At 40.9% G+C, this 17,382-nt stretch overlaps 1 protein-coding gene and 1 long non-coding RNA gene across 5 annotated transcripts in view; one reads left to right on the top strand and one right to left on the bottom strand.

The window, feature by feature from the left end:
- SYT1 (synaptotagmin 1) overlaps window positions 1-10,660 on the bottom strand; it is a 358,558-nt gene extending 347,898 nt beyond the window's left edge. For 2 of the 4 annotated variants that reach the window (XM_065041224.1, XM_065041217.1), the window contains exon 1: window positions 10,406-10,660. The gene's annotated coding sequence lies outside the window, so the exon portion shown is untranslated. The remainder of the gene's footprint in view (window positions 1-10,405) is intronic. The other 2 variants (XM_065041211.1, XM_065041212.1) reach the window with 2 other exon arrangements.
- A 232-nt stretch (window positions 10,661-10,892) lies between these two features.
- Window positions 10,893-16,721, top strand: LOC135576389 (uncharacterized). Its single transcript, XR_010468091.1, has 2 exons — window positions 10,893-11,289; window positions 13,247-16,721. It is a non-coding gene; the product is annotated as an uncharacterized LOC135576389 (long non-coding RNA).
- Window positions 16,722-17,382: the final 661 nt, after the last annotated feature.

Genomic DNA, 17,382 nt, shown 5'->3' with positions numbered 1-17,382 from the left:
ACAGATAAACTGGCTCCTGCATTGGGGAAGCTGATGTAGCAGAACTTCGCTAATTCCTTTATCATAGCAACCTTTAGAAATTGCTTTCTGGCATGAAGTAACTAGTCTCTTAAGTACTACTGGAGCTGGAACTAGTTTATCTTCCTTATGCCAGATAAATTCCCTCCTGGCCACATAAAGGCTAAAATCCAGCCCCTTTGTATCATCCCACCTGCAAATAATTCAAATCCCACTAGTGAGCATGGCATTATGCATAAAATAGCTTTCTTCAGTAGCAAGCCAAACAGTTTTCAATGGGAAAGTGGCAAATCAGATTACTGGGAAATAGGAAACTTTTTTCCTCTATTTAAACTGATACATTCATAAGTTACACCAGGATGAAGATAAAGAGGTTGTAAAGAGTAACTCAGCATAGGTTCTAATTAGAGCTCTAAACTGAGCGTCCAAGTCCCCTAGTATGAACGGTACAACCTTAATTACCAGCAAAATATGCTTATACCTAGCAGAGTGCCTAACAGACAAGCATTCATATTTTCAAGTATGAAGTTTCCATGATACAATTAAAATCCCTTTGAAGAAGAAGGTTGATATGGTTACAGCAAAGAATAGTTTATCGATCTCTGGGGGTCTTAAATAATTGCACTTTTTCAACATTTGGCCTAATTACTATTTGTTTTGCACAACAGTCTACATCCCCAGTCAAAGATCTGGATCCTATTATGTCAGGCACAGTATAAACACACTGCAAGATATGTCAGGCCCTGTTCTAAAAAGACTGCAGAGCAAACACTGCTTCTCGCAAACATGGAACAGCTCTTGATGAAACAGCTGTCACCAGTTACAACCCACATTTGGAATTCACTGTGTTAACAGAGGATGTGGAGAGGTAAGCCATCGTCCCCAGATCTTTTCCTTTGTTCCATACCGGGAGGCAAAAAAACAAACAAACCATCCCCCTCACCACAACCACCATCAAAAAAAGCCCTTGCCCACCACCACACATTAGGATGTTTGCCAAAAAAATTAAATACTGCTTTTGATTTTTTCCCATGCGTGCAGGCAAGCAAGCAGCCTACAAAACCAAGATAGGTTTAAAAGCCAAACTAGCTATTCAAAGTGATGGTGACAATAACTGACTTTTTATCTTGCCTTCCAACTCATCTGTAAGTGCTTTGAAGGAAAAAAAAAAAGACCTAATTCAGCTCATCCAGTAAAAGTAAATACGATTTACTGAGAAATACATTAACAAGAATTCTAGTCTAAGCAAGCGAGAATTGAACGTACAATACTAAGCTAAGTCCAATGGAAAAAGCAATGTGGCCTGAAGCAGTTGCTTTGTAATAAGAAACGAATTTCAGCACGTGTCCACTGCAGGCTAGCTCTGTGCACCTTATCTATGAAAAAACATACGTATTTACTACTCCTGCAGCTGATAGCTATTGTACTTGCTTTGTCTGTATCCACATTTGCAAGGATACTGGCCCCTATGGTGAATGTGCTTATTGCACCTCAGTCTTAGAAATGAACTTGCTGCAACTAACTAGGTAACACTGGTTCCAATCTCTGCTATGCAGAGATTAAGTGGAACATCACCTTAGCACCAATGTGTTTTTGACCGTCACTGGACGATACACAGCCCCTGCACTTGCACACTTCACTACTAATCCTTTAGTTCCTCCCAGTCCTACTAACATTTCACATACATACAGAAAACATATACACTGAAAAATAATGGGGTGATAGCTTTAAACTAAAAATCGATTAATCACAGTCTCTAGACTTCATGATAGCCTTTAAGGGTCAGAAAGTTTCAGTACACTCCCCCACCATTTTTTTTATAAGTACTTCAGCCTAAGATAAACACTAAGCACAGTTCCACACTACTTACAATACACATCTCAAACTTTGTACTTGGAATCTATTCACCACAATTATCTCTAAGCCTGATTGAAGCGGCTACCTTTAAGTATCTTACCAGTACTATGGCTATAAGTAGGCCAGGCTGAACTAGAGTTTTTCACAGTTCAAGGATAAGTGCTTACATCAGCTATTCAAAATCATCAATACGTTATTCCAAAAGGACCCACGAAATAGCCAATATTTGGCCTAAGAAAAAAAAAAATGGACTAATTTCTTAATTATAACAATCTGAACATGCCTTCAATTAGGCTTAGCACTCAGTACATCCACCTATGGCCTTCTGTCCACTCTTGTGTTTAGCCTTCCAAATTCACACATCCACGTACTTAAAACATATAAAGCCAACACTGCAAACTATGCTAAGAGGTTGGAGTTTTACCTTCCCAGAAGAGATTACTTTTCTTCATCACTAAAAAGGGCACAAAACTGAGTAGGAGAGGGCAATAACACCACAGACTATGGGATGCCAGGTGATGATTCCTTCCAGCAAATAATTTAGCTTTATTCTGTGAAACCAGTTAACACAATTGAACTCAAGTTATTTTAAGATAAAAGTAGACAAAGAGCAGAGCCATTCTAAGATCCAAATTTCAACCCAAAGCAAATTCAATGCTCCTGGTTTCTTGTTAATACTAAAAGGAAATTTTTAAAACTATAACTAGAGTAGTATTGACAGGTTCCATTAAAATTGTGCCAATTATTTTTCCTTTCACCTATATGGAATCCTGTTGATGGGTACAGATATCCATGAGCTATCTGGAAAGGCAGAAAAAGGTTTTGTCTTTACAGATACATTTGAATCCTTCAGTAACAGTATACACAGTATCTACTATGCCTGCAGAAGTCTGGTTCATCACCTTTAATGGACATCTGGATGGTTGTTCCTTTGGAAGCCAATTGACACTACATGAACAGCACTCAGCTCAAAAGTCTGAGTTGTCACTGAGATAAAATATTTATTACTATTCTTCTAAAATACCAATTTTCACAGCAAGTTTTATGCCTTATTCACCTATAACACTGAACTTCCATCAATATTTATAAAGAATAATTTATTCTAGAGTAAACAGCTCACTATTATGAGCCAGTGTACGATTTGTAAAGCCAATGTTTGCATATCAAATATTAAAGTAGGTTCAAGTCATTATTAAAAGCGCACGTATATTTTCAAAATGACAAATGAAAGAAAGAACTACAGCACGTGACGTTAGGTGGTTTTGTCTCAGATGTTTTTCTCTTCAAGTTTTCACTTCTAGCATTTTCTCATCAAGCTAAAAGAGCATTAAATATAATACAAATTAATACAGAAAACAACCTTTAATCCTGTTATGTAGGATTTGCAAAAAAAACCCACAGATATACAAGATAAGAGCAGCAAAGGCCTTACGCAGCTGCAGCATATCATGAAGCAGCAGCCAACCTCTGTCAAGGTCACATGGATATTTCCCGGTGTTTCTCTGCTCTAACTAGCAGCTGAGTAAGCTAAGTAAGCTTGAAGTAAGGACGAATCTGAAGAGCAAGTGCAAGATAATTACTTGTTATTAGTATACGAAAAACAACTACGACAATATGAGAACTACAGAAAAGATAAACAGGCATCTTACTGGCAGATTTTTCCTGAGGAAATATTAATATGTCCCAGATAAAATAGATCAAATGCAACAGTTTAAGAAATACATCTTTAAATAAACACTTGGGTTGTCAGAAACTACGTAAACCTTAATTTCAGGATCCAGAAAGCCTGCCACTCAACCATCGTTCCACTCACAGTCAAAAATGTGTTTGTCTTCCACCCTCGCCTGGACTACTCAAGGACATATCTTCGGCAATTCAGTGGGAGGACACTCTCAAAAATAACTCCTACTTGTCACTTCAGCAGAGCTGTATCCCTCTCATGGGAGACACCTGTTGTGTCACCAGTACCACCAATCAAACAGCCATGGCTCAACACATGGAAAAAGGACATGGAAGACTCTCACCAAGACAAGTTTACCTTGGTGCAAAGCAGATGCATGACAGGGTTCCCTGTCTCTGATGCCAGGCACGATGATTGCCACCTGCAAGGCCAGCTCCAGATCAGGTTGGGCACAACACGGTCCTTCAGGTAGCATCTGACTGATGGGCATCTGCAAACTAGTCAAGGCCTATTTACACAAGCCCAGGCCAGACTGATAGGACACATGATATTGGCCCTCCCACATTTGAAAGAACAATAGGCATTCTCTTTTTAAACAGAATTTGTATTAATAACACAATTTATGGTTTTAAGACACATCAGAGGAACAAAATAAGTGGAAGGAACAGTTATCAGTTTCTATGGTCTTTAAATCAGGTCTTAAAGATTAACACCAGTTAGACAAATAAGCAGAAATTGCTTGTCAGTAAGGTGGGACAAAAACAGGATCATAACAACAGAAGGGCATCTTAAGAGAAATTCAGACAAAACCTCTTCACACTACAAGAACAACATGTCACAAGACCTTTTACCAAAAAAAAAAAAAATAAAATGTTTTAAGCCAAGAAACTCAATTAGAGATAATGGCAGCAAGTCCAATGGGTTGGTGATTTTAGGGCCAGGAGGACAGCTGATTATCTACTCTGTTCTCATGGATTAACACAAATCAGAAATCTAGCATTTTCTGCATCAAATCTAGAACTTGTACCCGGTCTAGTTACAGAGAAAAATACTGATCTAGCAACTTCAAGCAGAAAGGTGTCATCTCCTCAGTAAATCGGCCCATACACTTGATAGTCTATTAACAGACAAAGAAAAGCACCTTATTTCCAGTGGGGGTTGCCTACTGACCAGGCTGGCACATGAACTTTTATTAATACTTCCTAGAACACAATTTAATACCAGTATTTCCACTGTGTGGGAAACAGGAAAGCTCTCAGAATGTACAGTTTTCCAAAGAGAATGGGAAGCTTTTAGGAGTCTCATTAAGAAGCAGATTTGGTACATCTCAAGTGACACAATTCTTAGGCGCCTCCTCTAAAGTAATTCTAATCGTCCAACATTGTTTTTGAAGTTGGGCATGCTTCCTACTCTCAAGGCTTCAGTGTTTACAGCTGCATATGGCTTCTCCTTAAAATAATGATAGATGTTGTCTGGATGTAATCCCCAAGTCTTCTCAGAGCCACTCTTCAAGGAGAAATAACTTTTTTTCTTTTACTAGAAGTAGGCAAAAGTATTACAATTCATTTTGTTAAAACTATTCTGATGTGGTAGAATGAGAAACCAAATTACAATCAGTCTATAACACCACTATTTCCAACTTTATCTATTAAAATTGTTGCCACAAAGAAACCCCACACAAACAACAACAAAAACAAAAAGAGGTAGTCTCAAGAATATGGATTTTGTGTTTTATTCCAGATCATTGTTAAAGGTAATGGAGTTGGAATAATAGAGATGGCAGTTCCCCTTACACTGTCTATTCTGTCTATTTTTACTATTAAGTAAAAAAAAATTAAAATTATCTGTTCATATGGACAATGGTGCCCTTCTACAGTACGATTTCTTCCAATCAGAAAATCACTCTAAGCTAAATCAAATGCCTTACTGCAGTCAATACAAGAAACAGAAATGGTCTTTTTTTTAATAAAAGAAAACTTTCAAAACTATTTTTATTGGGATGTATTGCAATATTAATCTTTAACCCCCAACTAGAAATCAAATAGATTATTATAAAGAAATTTTATCCAGAGCTTTGGAAAGAAGTAAAATTTTATATATAAAATTACAACTACATGTTACAAGTGGTCATTAAGTTTTCAAAATAAGAAGAGTTAGGTCTAATGTCCACCTGTCAATGACATATGTGCATGCATTTTCCAGAAAAAGTATTACCGCTAGAGACAGGGTCTTGAACCAGACAAACCATCTGCCAAGGAATCTTTATTTCCACAGGACCTTCCACAAAAGCACCCCAGTTATTTTCAACTGCCATATCTAGATGGTTATTCAAAATACACAGCGATGAGGGAGTTTGCAGGAGATGTTGTATCTCTGAGCCAAGCTGGGTAGGTTACCAGCTTTCCCATATTGCAACTGCTACACTGATATTCAACCACATAGAAAAACAATACCCACAAGATAAAGGTACAAAAGAAAAACTTACAAATGGGTTTTTAATCAACTTCATTAAATCATCACTGAGCATGTATCCTCCCATATTTGAGACACTGTACTAACTACTCATTATAACCGTGGCTACATTATTAAAACTACTACAGTACATTTGACTACTACCATAAATCCTGAATAATGCCCAGGAAGTTTACAGACAGCACCATTAAGGCAACTAAACTGTTTTTAGCTACTTCTAAATAAAATTTTATTTTCCTGAAATATCATATTAATATAATTATTCAGAGTTGATGAATAATGAATAGTTTGGATAATTTCTTTAAACTTCAAAATTTGTATGGTGTTCCATTTAGAAGAACCATATAAATATTAATAGCTTATCAGATAACTACGCTGTGCAGGAGACATTCTAGATTTACTTTGTGTTCTGACATATTTCTCCCAGCATCTTTAGGGATGGCTAGAAAAGAGAAGTGGCATCTTGAGCTGGCAAACCTCTGAGAATTCAAAAGACGGCAACATCACTCCCTCTAGGATGGAGAAGGAGAAGTGTTCAATGTCTGCTGTTCTGGGGAAATACCTCCATACCAGTAGTGATAAGAAAACAGGTTAAGAAAAATACACAACTCTTTCACAAGCATATATAGTAAACAGAAGACCCATGAAGTGCTACTCATTAAGTCAATGGGGAAAAAAAAACAACCAAAACCAAAAAACCCAACACAATAGAATAGAAAAGTCAGCCCCTAAAACATTCAGATTAGACATTTGTCTAAAGTAATACTTAAACAGATGTTTTTATTACAGCTGTTATCTAGGTTTCGATCATTACATGCTTCAGGAAAAAAAAAAATATATATTTTTTTTTTTATTTAAACCAGACAACTTTTTCCCACACACTGTTTATGCAAATCACTCGGCTGGTCCACGTAGTCCCTGAAACAGATTGCTTGTAGCCTGCTCTTATCCCCTCACCAGTAGAAATCATGAAGAGCCCCTTGTCAGTTGTCCTCCTCCTAATGCATTCTGCTTTGGTATCCGGTACTTCTGTAAAAGATATAACAGTATAACCAGCATTTCCTAATCCCCATTCTTACTGGGGTGTATTAGGAAGGAGTAAAGCCTACTCTAGAAGAGATGACATTGGTACATAACAATCCTGAAAATATTTGTTAACATAATGCTTTGTTTATTCAGTCTGGCAAATGCTTTTATTTTAACCTCAAATATCTTTAGTAAATGTCAGTGGTAAACACAAATTCGTAGTTGGCTAACAAGCTTCCCTTTCGTGTATTTCTAATTAAGCTTCTTCCTAGACACTGAGTAATGTTTAAAATAACATTCTATAGAGAATCTAAGTAAACCAAATGATAAAAATATTTCTCTTTGTGAAGCTACATATTTGTATGGGCATCACCAGCAGAGGGAAGGAGATCACAGTTCCAGGAGTAATAATTCCTCCATGCTTTTCTTCTGGATATGTAGAAATATTTTCTTGTCCTTTTCAATCATATTGCAAACTTCGATACCTCTTCCACGGCAGCTAATATGTGTGGCATGTATTCTTTACTCGGAATGCAGTTCCCAGTAAGAATTTACCTATGTGTTTAAACACGTATGTAAATGTAAATCCTGTACACACATTCACACATAAGTATTTTTAAAACTGTAATCAGACTGCTGAATGGACAAGAAAAGACAGCGATATACTAAATAAGAGCTTCATCCTCATGTGAGGAAACATCAATTAACTGAGTTCTGTAGAGCTGAGTGGCTTAAAAACTTCTGCCAAGACCCTAAGCTGTTCCTTCTTTTTACTTATTACAGCCAACCCTGCCAAAAGGCCATAAAAATTGATTTTATGTTTCCAGTCTCTCTATGTTAGCTGGAAAAGTATAGATTCCCCCCCTCCGTGTTTCTGACAAACAGAACCTTCCCTTATTCTCACACCTTCTCAACTACCACACTAACCAACACTGAACAACTTCTGGGCTCTTATATCTGATTTCGGTTATGATTAAGATAAGAAAACATTTTGGATTGTTAAATCAAACACTGTTTCGTATTTATGGTTTTAAAGGGTTTCTCACCCGTAGAGCGTTACAGAGAAGGATATATCCCACTTGCACTGCTACGGCATACATGGTAAACGATTATTTTTTCACATTTATTCTAGGAAAGTGTTAGAACTGCACTGTTAGTCTGTGAGCTACCTCTTTAAATTCCAGCATCAATCCTTAAAATGGATTTAGCATCTTTAGCATCAAACATTAATAAGGCTCACTTAGGCACTCTTAATGTGAAGGAAAATTGGGCTTGTATGAAATGGCTACACTGGAACATTTCATGCTTTTGCAAGTGCAGGAGTATGATTATTTCCTACAGTATGTCATTATCTTCTGCCCTGTGGTTCTTTTTTAAATTATCTCTTCTCACTCAAGCTGCCTACACTATGTTTTTAAGCTATATAGTTTTCAATTTATGAATTGCATGCATGCAAATTTTGAGCAACTATACCACAAGCCAAGTAATAGACCGCATTAAAGTATATTCCCCTTGGACACTACTAATAGAACTACACTTCCATAAAGCTTGTAAGAAGGTACATGTTCGACTCAAGACAAAAATCAGGTCATCTGTTTCCAAGATAGACAACAAAATACTATTCTAGACACACGTGGAATCTCCTTACACTTTTCCTGAACAGGTTCATTTAAGCATGGCAGGATACATCATTTCATATCCTCACAAAGCAAATTACTTTGCCACCTACTTGTCCTTGTACCCAAAATCTCCCCCTCCCCTTTTCAGGGTCACTCCTAAAACAATTGCTCATCTGTAGCTCTAGACATCAACACACCAGGGAAAAGAGTCTCCCCTTAGGTCTACCACTATCGTCTTCTGTTTTTTATGATGAAGTAACTCTCTCGGACAATAAAGCACTTTAAACGGCAAATAACAGATTAACACACAACACGGATGGCAGGCTGCATAGCCACTCAAAGGATCAATATTGCCGCTGACTGATTAGTAGTCTAGTTGTGGTCTACAACATATATGTGTATCTAAAATTACTCTACTGACCTTTGTACAGAAAAATATTATTTCAGAGACAGTGAAATATTATTGCACTACAGCATTTTGCATTGAGTTTACAATGTAATAAAACACAGAGCTCATTCTTCTTCACCCACAAATTGCTATTAAATAAGGAAAATAAGACTTGACATCCCCCGGACAATCAAAAGAAATGATTTATTTGGATGCTAACATCTGTCTCAAGATTGTGGCCAAGTGCTTTTCTGTGCTCATTTAGGACTCCACTTGGAAAGCTTTTCAGTTACATTTACCTAGAGATTTCTCTCTACCACTTCCCATCTGACAGAAATCACTCAGCTGGGTCTGATGAATAATAGCAAAAGGCAGCTTGTATCAGAGATGATTGAATTACAGATTGTTGAAAGTGCCATAAAGGCTCATTCCAATGACTACATTTAATTTACTTACTACACTGCCTACCAGAAGCTGGTAGTCTTTTGATATCTTTATTTCAGAAAATTAGAAACAAAAGAAATATTAACATGCTTTGCCACTTTCTTACTACTCTACCTAGTAGAGTTTGATAGGCAAAATTAACTTTTAAAGAGCACTGATCCCCTATCCATACCGTGCGTGCATATGGACCAGACCATAACACACCTGAAAATCGGAGCAAGGCAAGTGGTATTAAATAAGATGAGGGAAATGATGTCCGAGGACACGAAATGAAATTGCATGGAAAGAAAACGCATTAGCTTGACAGCCTAAGTAATGGAGGAAAGGCTTTTTGTAAATTGATACACAAACGATTAGATGTAGCCCTGCAGGCAGAAGAGGAGGTCAGCGCTCGGGGGCCGGTGCCGGGGAGGGCACACCAGCGAGTCCCACCGGCCCCAGCCGGGGCGGCCGCCGGGACAGACCACCCTGCCGAGGGCGGGGGCACCGCGGCAGCGGCAGCCAGGTGAAACCCGGAGAAACAAGTTGGCCCGGTGGCCGCCTGGGCGCCGGCTCCGGGCAGCGGCGCGCAGGGAGGGATGGAGGCATGGAGGGCGAACGGCGCACCGCGCCCGCAGCCGGGGCGGGGGTCGACGGCGAAGCACGGCGGCGGTGGGGGGCGGGGGCGCCCCCTTTGTCTAAGCCGCCCCCCCCGCACGGAGCGCTCCGGGGGCGGGCCCCCGCCCCCCGGCAGCCACGGGCAGAGCTGCTGGGCAGGCGGCGCCGCCAGCCGCCCCCGGAGCATGTGCTCTCCCCCCGCCGCGCAGCGGGCTGGCGGGCGCACCCCCGCCCAGCGAGCCCCCCCGCCTGAGGCGACATCGCCCGGGCGCGGCTGCGGGCGGCCCCGGAGCGCTGCCTTACCTGGCAACCGGGGCGGGCGCAGCCGGCTCGTCCTTCAGCCTCTCCCCGCGGCGGCACTACACGCGGCCGGGCACCTCCCGGGGCGAGGCTGCGATGCACGGCGGGGTGCGCGGCGGACCGCCCCCGCGCACGGCAGGCAGCTGCCCCAGTCCCTGCGCTCGGCGGGCTGGCGGCGCGCCGGGCGTTAAGTTTCAGCGACGGTGGCCGCCGGCGGGCAGGGCAAGGCGGGCAGGGCAAGGCAAGGCGGGCGGGGAGGCGGAGGCGGCACGGGGGCTGCGCGGCGCCGGGAGCGCCGCCACACTGCAGCGTCTCTAGGAATCCCTCCCGCGAGAGGCAGCCCATCACCCCCGGCCCGCCGCCCTCATTGGCTAGGGGGCGGGGAGACGGGCACTGCCACCCAATCGCCTGGCGCACAGCATGGGTGGAGCCGCCGTGCCGGCCTCGCCCATCCCGCGGCCGTGCGGTCCCTGTCCGCCCCGTCGGGCGGGGCCGGGCGGCGGCAGGCAGGGGAGGAGGAGGGGGAGGATGAGCAGGGCATCCCCGCGCATGGCGGCCACGTCTGGCACCGCGGCCCACGGGGCCGCCGCCGGGCAGCACAGGGCGCTGTGGCACAGGCACAGCGGCCGTCGGGTGACCCGGGTGCCCCGGGCAGAGCGCGGCGCTGGCCCCGGAGCGTCAGGGCGGCGGGGAGCGGAGGCGGCGGCGGCCCTCCCCCAGGAGCTGCCGCTGCCCCCCGGTACTTGGTACTTTTAGCGAACCGGCGTTGCGCGGCCCTCCCGGTGCGGCGGAGCCTCGGGCAGCGCGCCCCGGGCAGTCGCGACTGAGCACTGGGTCGTTATGGGCGTCTGTGGCTTAGGCGAGAGCAGACCATATCGCGTGTTCAGGTAAGGACGTGCAGGAGTTGACTTAATTCCCTTGATCCATCCACTCTGAACTGGAGCTTTGATTAACATTGGTCTGCAAAATGTAACTGTAACAAATTCAATTAAGGGAAGCACATTTCTTCAACTTTTAATTAGATCTACCCTATTTGTCTAATGTTTAATATAACATAAAAAGCTGCCTAGGTTCCAGAGGGAAATGGAAATAGATTTAGATGTAAGGTTAGCTTTTAAAAGCACAACGGATTAAAGTTCTTTGTTCCTCAGCATATATTATTTTTGCATCTATACCCTCAAAGGCTCAGGAAGAAAACAAAATTTAATCAGCAAAATTGTAAAAATAGTAGTGTGGTATTTATGTAGGAGTTTCCCATAACCTTTAACTGGTCACAGGTACTGAACATACAGATTCTAGCCCAGGCTTGATGCACAGTAGTACAGCATGCTGCTTAATTACAGTTCTTCTAAGAAAACAGAAGTAGTTTTGTATTCCACAACAATTTAGTTGGTTTCACTTAGTATACAAGACTGAAAGTTATTTAAATTATAGCTCAGTATGATAAATCGCAAATGTTGGCAAAAAGAGGAGCCCCTATGACATCTTTAGCAGGTAACTGGGATGACAAGAATCTCCCAGGCACATCCCAGAAGTGGCTTACTGTGCCTCCAACAGAATGTCATCCTGCAATTCACCATGCTTTTATGGTAGGATTTACCTTTGAAAATTACAGCCCTCTTCCTGGTCACTTCAAATACACATTTTCTGATCAAGTCAGTGCTGGACATGTGTTTTTAGGTCTGTTGGAATCATAGAGTTTCACTTGGATGAGACCCTCACGATCATCGAGTCCAACCATAACCTAACTCTAGCACTAAACCATGTCTCTAAGAACCTCGTCTAAACACCTTTTAAACACCTCCAGGGATGGTGACTCCACCACTTCCCTGGGCAGCCTGTTCCAATGCCTGACAACCCCTTCTGTGAAGAATTTTTTCCTAATATCCACAATAGGGGTCTTGGATGGGAACATTAGGTCATGAAAGGGAAAAGGAAAGCAAATACCAGCTCTTGCTGAGCTATGGAAAGGAGGAGTCACCATAATGAAAACTGCATATGCAGAAGTTGTCACCTCTGCCCACATTACCCTGTAGGACTTAAAAATGTGGCTGTTTTCTCTCTCCAAAATCAGTAGTTATCAAGGACTACTTTCTCTAGGTCATTTATCTGGTCAGTTAAAACCCCACACATTTCAATGTTAATAATTATGCAGGCTTGATGCTGTGTTCCTAACAGCCACACAGCCAGAAGTCTGTGGGAATCTGGCATTCACAAGGCATGACACGTGATACCCTGTTCGTAGTATTTGAGTAAAGACAAGAAACATCTTTTAAGCCCAGTGGCCCCCTCTTAGTTTACAGACAGTAAGGAGCAGAAATGCTATCTAACAGTAGCCCTGAAGAGTATACCATCACTTTTCTACTTCTGACTGTGGTAGTCCATATGTGATTATTCTGCTAGATGAAAAAAAAAGTAAAAAATAAAAGAGCAGGTGTGGTAGGGTCTGAGAGGGTGGTGGGAGAGATTTTGTCTTTTTTCTGAATCTGGTAATTTGCAATGGAGAAATTGCTGCAAAAGTTGCATTCCTTCTAGTCCACACACTCCCTTCAGTTCCTTTCAGGCCCAAAAGCTTATTCATACAGAAAGAGGTCCTCAGTCCAGTTAGCGAGTTTTGTTTCTCTGCTGCATCCACAATTAAATAAGTAGTTACTGTCCAGGCATGGTGGTTAGTTAAACCAAAGGAAGCTGGGAAACTTGAGGGATAACATACATGTCCTGAATGACAAGGATGTTCTAGAAGAGCTCAGGAGTCATTTGATGAATGCTTGGAGTGCTAGCCAAATGCTACCCACTAAACTCATGAAACACAGATAATTGTATTTATTGTTATGTCTTCCACAGTTGTGTTAAGGGAAGAAGAATCAACACTATCATGAGTAAAAAGAAGAAAGATGCAAAGCCAGAAGAAATGATTTTCTAAACCCAAGACCTGTCTTGTTTTGTTTATTTTTTAATGTGCGTTAGTATATCAAAAGTGAAATTTAAATAGTGTCTACTATTCAGAAGTTCCATCGGGAACCTGCTAAGTACAAATGAAGAACCAGGCGCTGTTATATCCTTCATTTCCCTTGTTTTTAATTTAGACTTTGGCTGAGCTAGAAGTACAGGAGCATCTGTGAGGAATCTGAATAAAAAAGCAATGGCAGAAATGATGCAATGTTTGTCTTTGCAATTTTTATTTTTTGCTCTGTGTATACTGTGACTTCAAGATTAAACCTCAAGATTAGAAAGCAATATGAGCCATAAAAACTAGGTTTTCAAAGTAAAAGACTCCTGCTTGCTCCATAAAAAAGGAGAAAGCCTGGACCAAAGCAAATGAAACAAAAATATTCTTGGGCCTGTCCTGGTAAGTTTTATGGCCTATAAAGAGCAGATACTAGAAGGACAGTCACTGAAATAAGGCAAATTCAGGAGCAACAGCAGTTGCAGGCCATCCAAAACAGCAATCAGGGCTCTGACTTTGGGCACAAACTGCCATTGGTTTTCTTTTTTACGTCAGCCTTTGAGTGACCGTGTATCACAAACACCACAATTAGATATACAGGATGGGGAGTCAGGCAAATCATGAAGGAGAATTAGTGGCAGGTGAATGACTAAATAATACTGGTGGCATGTTAATTTACTTATCAGGCAGAGTTTAGGACTGTAAACTAGCAGAGACTGAACCTTGACTATCATGAAATTATTCACTGGCCTTCAGCTGTACAAGATCACAAGTACCTATCTTTAAAAGAAAGATGATTTTACTTTGCTCTTCATTGTCATGTTATTTTACTCCTGTTTTTTCTCTGGTTTGGTTTTTTCTATCCTCAAGTTTTTCATTTTTAGAGTAGTTTTAATGCCTGAAGACAAAGGAATTGGCTTTTGCTTAGGGAAATGGGACAGCTTTTCAAATGAGTTTCCGATTGTATGAGTTCAAGCACACATTTCTGAAACTTCTTGTAGCAAATGAAACGCCTGTTCTTGATTGTTTTTTCCCAGTTGACTGGGAATCCAAGGGCTGGTATGTACAGCTGAAAACTAATAACTTAGAATCCCATTTTAGGGCACTGTCATCCCACTCTTGATTTCAGTGAAGTTTCCATAATATATAGTGGGTGATGATGTATTTAGAAGGCACATTCATAGTCAGGAAGCCAAGCCTCATGAACTCAGGAGAACATGAAAGACATGAAAGTAAAGTGAGAAAGACAGGTCCCGTAAGTGAGAATTAACCTTCAGTGAAATGAATAAATACTGGAATAACTATTCATCTGTACATGACTAACAAAAGCATCTTATGAAGGTGATTTTTGGAGCACTGTGTGAGATTGTGAGTTGTATAGAGGGAGTGGAGAACAAGTGTTGGGGTTTTGTTTTGGTTTTAATTCTAGCTAAAAATCAATGGGTAAAATCAAATATGCTGTTAGTCCACTGACTGATGTTTGTCTCAACGTGTCATTTGATTTCATTGTTTTCTTGTGTTTGATCTGCACACATCTGCTGCTTCTTCCAAGTTGTTTATGCAGAGATGGTCTCTTTTAATCTGCATTTGTATAGCAGCTAGCACAGAGAGCTTCTGCTCTGTGCTCAGGGCTCCTGGACCCTGTGGCAGCACAAATTAAAATGAAAATGGAAATACTCTTGTATAAGGGAGTGTTTAATTGTAGTCAAACCGACCTGCATGTGTTTTCCACAGACATAAGCTGTGTAACTCAAGGACAGATCTGAGTCAGTGTCTGTTCCCCTGTAGATGGTGCCCCTAGTTCAGGGATTCTCTTTTGGGTTGACAGCTCGGCATCTCTAATGTTCCTCCCCTCTTTGAACATCAGTTTTCGCCAAAGTGGTGCTCAGGGTGATACTCCAGAAAAACAGCATTTTCAGTGCAGGTAGGATGAACTTGACTGAAGTCATGGGTTTCTTTTCAAGCAGAATCTACTATATAAAATGACGAACTACTGAACCATTAGCTTAGAGAGTGCCCAGATATTATAAATGTCCAATCTTACCCTTATAGTGGTAGACATTATGGTTTCTCCCATGTAAAATCTCTAATCTCTGGTAAGTGTATGTATCATATGGATGACTGCATAATAAAAAAAAAAAAAAAAAAAGAAGGGAAGTAGGATTTCTAATTTAATTTTGTGGAGCTGACCTTCACAAAGCATGAGGAAGAGCTGTGTAATGGCAGTCACTGTTACCTCTGAGGAGACTTGAGGAGACTTTAACAAGGTCTTTTCAAATTGGTATGCATGATTGATGGTTGTCAAAACGCGCATAAGAGAGGAGATTCATTGCCTCCAGTACAAAATAGGGATACCTCTGTTTACAGAGACAGAATTGCCTGTGAAGTGCACAATATGCTTGTATTTACACCAGTCTGAGAGTGGACCAACGGTGATAATATCCACATTAGAATGTATCACTGAAATGTAGGTAAAATCTCATGGCTTCAGGCTTCTTGAATTTCATGTCTCTAATTTGAGATAGTCACAAAACTTTCACCATGCAGCAGACATATAAGAAGAAAGCCAGAAAGCCAGCCCAGCTGTGAAGCATGGCAACTTCTACCATTTAATTATGCAAAGCAGGCCAAGAACATTGATGTGAAGAAAAAAATGGGATAGAGTTACTAGGATAAAAAACCTTGTTAATGTCGTTTACATTCCAGAAAATACTTTTGAAAATCAGTAGCCCAAGAAATAATTCTCAAGGGAGTTCATGTTCATTTAGCTCACATTGTCATTTCATTCAAAGCCACAGTGAAATTACCCTAGTATTTATATTTAAAACGCTGAACCGTAAAATTGTTAGTTTTTTTTACAGAAGTCACCATTTCATAATATTTTCTGTCCTTTTCAAAAAATGTACTTACTTCTCTTGCAGGAATGCAGTCATTGTACAATTCTGATGTTTAGACTTCATTGGGCTTAAAAGTTTGCAAAACACATGGCTAAATGAACTGGAAATTTTATGTCATTAATATTATCAGGAGAGAAGAATTTTTAATTTCAATTTCTTCATAGCTATGTTTTAGCCAGTATGCAATACAGTAAACTAGTTACCTCTGGCAATTCTGTCTATCAGCAGCACCATTTTGTTTGCAAACTAAAGGGCTTGTTTTATTTCCTGTGTTGCTTTTTCTATAGTATATGCCATAGCCTTCAAATTACATGAGTCGAAGAAGGGAATAAAGCTCCCTTACTGTGGCAGTGTCGTTAAAATGATAAGGTCAGTGGTAATGTCTCTTCTGCAAACCTTGGTAGATATTTACCCAAGTCAAAACTGAATTTTTAATCATTGCAATATGTCAGTATAAAAAAAAAAAAAAAAAAGGGGCCAAAAAAAGCCTTCCTTTGTTTTTGAAAACTTAGGCAAAGAAAAAATAAAATATACCCAGTGAACCTAATTCTCCTTTTAGTTGAACAGGTATAAATGTGCAGTAAGACCTCCTGTCTTAAAAGCACAGTTTCCACAACCGCTGTCTTCTATAAATCAAGCTATCTTAGAGACCCAAAGAAGTGTTAATGTAGCAATTAATAATTTTAATTCAAGTCCTGCATTTAAAAATGAAGTTTTAAGGGAACAGAGACTCCAGTTGCACACTGGAGACATAGTTTCTTCCTTACTCGGTAGTTCTTAGTCTTGGGCAAGATCGTCTTCGCCAGGTGCTCATAAATGTCTGAATGATAATCCCCTATCACCTTCCCATTTTTTTGCTTTTGTCCTCTTTAGTTGCCTGTCCTCTTACCTTCCTTCTTCTCTGTCTTTCCTGTTCATTTGGGAATATGTTTTGTGGTAACATTGCTCATCCTAAGTGAGAAATTATCTGGACAGTCACAGTTGTCCCCTTCAGCCTTGACATTAGACCTGTTTTGGCAAGAATCAGGGTTGGTCCTTTTCTTTTGGGGGTAGAGGTTGAGCCTGCAGTCAGAATTATGACTGACGATGAAGTACAATAGTAGGTTGTTCCCTGCTGAGGAATAAAAAACTCACAA

Source organism: Columba livia, chromosome 1 (genome assembly GCF_036013475.1).
Source record: "Columba livia isolate bColLiv1 breed racing homer chromosome 1, bColLiv1.pat.W.v2, whole genome shotgun sequence".
Lineage (NCBI taxonomy): Eukaryota > Metazoa > Chordata > Aves > Columbiformes > Columbidae > Columba > Columba livia.
Note: the sequence above shows the minus strand (reverse complement) of the source record. Positions and strands in the feature narration are given on the sequence as shown.